Source organism: Apis dorsata, unplaced genomic scaffold, assembly GCF_000469605.1.
Source record: "Apis dorsata unplaced genomic scaffold, Apis dorsata 1.3 scaffold_683, whole genome shotgun sequence".
NCBI lineage: Eukaryota > Metazoa > Arthropoda > Insecta > Hymenoptera > Apidae > Apis > Apis dorsata.
This window is the reverse complement of record NW_006263864.1, coordinates 1,999,692-2,003,412: the sequence shown is the minus strand read 5'-3', so window position 1 is coordinate 2,003,412 and position 3,721 is coordinate 1,999,692. Positions and strand designations below refer to the sequence as shown.

At 46.4% G+C, this 3,721-nt stretch overlaps 1 protein-coding gene across 1 annotated transcript in view; it reads left to right on the top strand.

Annotated features, from left to right (window-relative positions):
• LOC102681650 (irregular chiasm C-roughest protein-like) overlaps nucleotides 1–3,721 on the top strand; it is a 132,381-nt gene that overhangs the window by 117,522 nt on the left and 11,138 nt on the right. The gene's annotated exons all lie outside the window — the stretch shown is intronic.

The window sequence follows — 3,721 nt, the reverse complement described above, 5'->3', positions numbered from 1 at the left end:
CCTCCCGCAGCTGGGAACAGTTATCCAAGCCGCATACGAGTCCCGACGAGGCGAGCATAACGCCTCGTGCAATTATAACGGTGTAACACGCTCGGTGTGTCGCTCGATCACGCCAACGTTGGATAATTAATTTCATTAGGAGGACGAAACAGCCGGGTTTTTTGCCGGCCAGCTGGCTTCTTCTTCGTCGCTCGATCCCTATCTAATGAAACCCTAATGGAATTCATTCGTTCGTACGCCTCGACTAGTAATGAGCTGAGTCTCGGCTGTCGCGGTGAGAAAAAGGGGACATTGATCCCCGTTTGGAGATTCGCGAAAGGCGACAGGGAGAAGAGGGAGGACGGTGAAGGCGCGCGCACTTCCATAAAATTCGCAACGTTCCGACAGAGATGAGAGGGGGGGGTCGAGCTTCCTAAAAACAAGCTCGCTAACCGAAAAGTTCTAATTCGCCAACTGTTGAAGTAGAAAGCTGCTCGTTAGGAAGCGACGCGAAGCCAATTTATTCGATCGAATTACTCGGCGGGGCGCAATTAAACGCAAAGCCGTCCGAGGGCAGGTCGGGCGGTGGGGATGGAGAGGAATCGTCGTTGGTGTTCCCCGAGCTATTCGATCTTCCCTCTCGTAATTCGAACGGGCGGCGAATATTTTCGCTATTTCCTCCTCCCCGAACCAGACGATTCATCGATTCCGTTTATTAATAGAGGCAACTTTCGGATTATTCATTAACGCCGATGCACAGCGGCGCGAATTATTTCGCGCCGTAAATTACAGCGGGGCTCTGGGTCAACTTTGCCCGACTATTCAACCACCGGATAATAATTTCCCGCGAGTATTTTGCGAGTAAACAACGTCACGAATGGACGAGGCTCGAAAGAGAGGCAAGAATAGAGTACCACTACCGCTTCCCGATTAGCTTCTCCTTCCGTTGTTCACGGCCTTCTGTGTTTGATCACCGAGCGAATCGGCTGGAAACGAGGAAAGAAAAAATCTTGTAGAATTTGAGGATGAATCGCGCCATCTTTATTCGCTTTGATTTCCTAATTAATTTGATCTATAAAGATTTAGGTCGTTGCGAGTTCTCTCTCTCTCTCTCTTTCTCTCTAGATAAATAGTCTAAACGGAGGATAAATTTCATGAAATTGGTGAGAAATGGTTCATAAGTTTGAAAGCTACGCTACGAAAGATACTTTCGAATTGCACGAAGCAACAGCTTTAATTACGAAACACGTCACGTGTAGCTTTTCCTTTTGAAATACAAGTATATTCGAGAGAAAAGTGAAACCGACATCGTCGAGCTCAGTTTTCTCTTGATAATCGTTGGTTATGCTATCAAGAGTGTAAAATATCGTTGAACGAATCTGGGCGGAAATATCGGTCAGAGGGGTGAGCGGGGATTAATCGCTTGCGTGGAATGATAAAAATATAAGAACGTTAGGGGAAGCTGAGGTTGGAAATAAACGGAGCCAAGGTTACGAAGGCACGGTTTTGCGAAAAGGCCGATTGATCGGTTGATCGCGCCACGATATTTGGGTCGTGAAAAATCGTCGATCGTTGAAAGGATGGAATGAATGGAAGGGTATGCGATTGTTTTACTGCGGTGCATTTATCCGTGAGGGTGAGATTATCGATCGATCGACGATTAGAATCGCAGTTATATATCTGGTGATCACGTACGAGACGACGAGCATTTGCCCGATCTCGGATAAAACACGGCCAGCAATAAGAATCGCGCTTTCGCACCGTTAGACGCAGTAACAATTGGTGGAGTTCCAGTTCTCGAATGCGTGGAATTCGCAATTGGAGCGAAATCGATTCGCCCCGACGCAAGCGCGTTACCATCCTCATCGTCCTTACGGATTTAGAACGGTCCAATAACAATTCATTCTCGCGAAAATCGTTATTGTTCACCGCAAGATTTATCGAAGCGACCGGTCGCAATCGCCGACGTAGCTGGAATTAAGTCGCTGACTTCGGTTCTCTAGTCGCGAGTCGCGAGAGTAAAGAAGAGAGTACGTATATTTTTCGAGGTGAAGATGCAAGAAAAAGTTGGTCGTAGGCAAGAGGGATGAAGCTTGCTCATCGAATATTCATCGAGCGAAGAAAGAAAATTTCAAAGACCGACCATCCAGTTCTGAAGATCTTGCATCATTATTTCTTCTTCTTCTTCTTCTTCTTTTTCTTTCTCCCTTCCCTCTCCCCTGTTCTCCCTTTCCTCGCGTCGCGTCGATCCTTTGGAGATAATTGCGCCGCGTTTATTAAAATTACAACAGTCGCCTTAACGCGACTGGTCATGATCGCGGCAAGTATCGTAAATAAGGTTGGAGCAAAGCGAATCGTAACTCGCGGTGATACGAGAGTGCACGAGCATCGATGCCAGCGTGCCTAATTATAGACGATACGATCGATTCGCGTCGGTGCGAGAGCTACAACCGCGCTCGTACGTGCGGCCGCATACACGCGCACACGTTATACGCGTCGTGCACGAAATCATATCAGCTGGACGAGCGATGGACAAGCGATAGAAAACTGCGCGTGGTGCATTTTTATTCGCGGTGCATTCCGCGTCAGAGAGATTTTTTTTTTCGACGGTTCTACTCTGGCAAACACACTTTGATTATATGGGGATTGGCGAACCAGCTTCGATGGCTTCGGCTTCGCGCCAGTTTGCCGCACTTCCAATCCTCGCGTTCAATATCCGCATCTAATAAATTTCCTTCGCGATTTTATCCTGCTCTAATTTTTTAACTCATTCCATTGCGGAAACGATTGCAAGTTGCCTTCGAAATGACTTTGATTTTTCGACTCGTTCGATTTTTAAATAACGACTTTAGACGATCTTCGAGAGGTGAACTCCAAAAGTTCAGCAATGACTTGGTGTTTGTGTAAGTGTGTATGTGTCGCGCAACGCTTTAGTTCTACGATATAACGTTTCTTCGAGCGATAGATAATCGAATTGACTTCTGAATAAGTAAACTTGAAACCTTATCCATACAAAACCATAATGTATCTATATACACATATATATGTACGTCGTATACATAGTATAATTTCAAGAATAGTAGCCAGCAGGTACACATCCAGTCACGAAATCTGAGATTAGCATCGACTACGGGAAACTAGCGTTTCCGGTCGGAAGCATCGGTGTAGATCTCTCTCTTTCTCTCTCTCTTTCTCTCTCTCTTCGGTCCAAATCAGATTTCTAATTATAACCTATTAAATCGATCTTCGCGCTTCGTGATCGTCGAGCAACCGAGTCGATCGTGATATCACGAGCCGCAAATAAATTCAGCAGATCCGCGGGAGAAGATCTACCTACGTGTTCCTACGAGAGAAGAAGAAGAAGAAGAAAAAAAAAGAAGGGAAGAGACGAGACGATAGTGTCTATATCGTGGATCGATTCAAGACGAGATCGCGGAAGGGATTTTCAATCAAGTCGCCTGGAGGCTGAATTAATTCCGGGGAAATTCAAAAGTTTGGAAAGCGAGAACCCCTCCACGGGCGGATGAAGACCGCGGTTGCCGGAAGCTACTTGGAGGCCGAGGGGATCCAGCTACTTGATATCAGGATCCCGTTAGAAATCAGGATCGCGCAGGATCGATCTCAGCCGAATTATTGAATAAAATATATGGCCGAGTCCGTTATAATGAAATAACTTCCGATATAGAGGTGGCCCTCCCACCTCTCTTTTCGTCCTCCCGAAATGCATTCTTCTCCGTTTGCC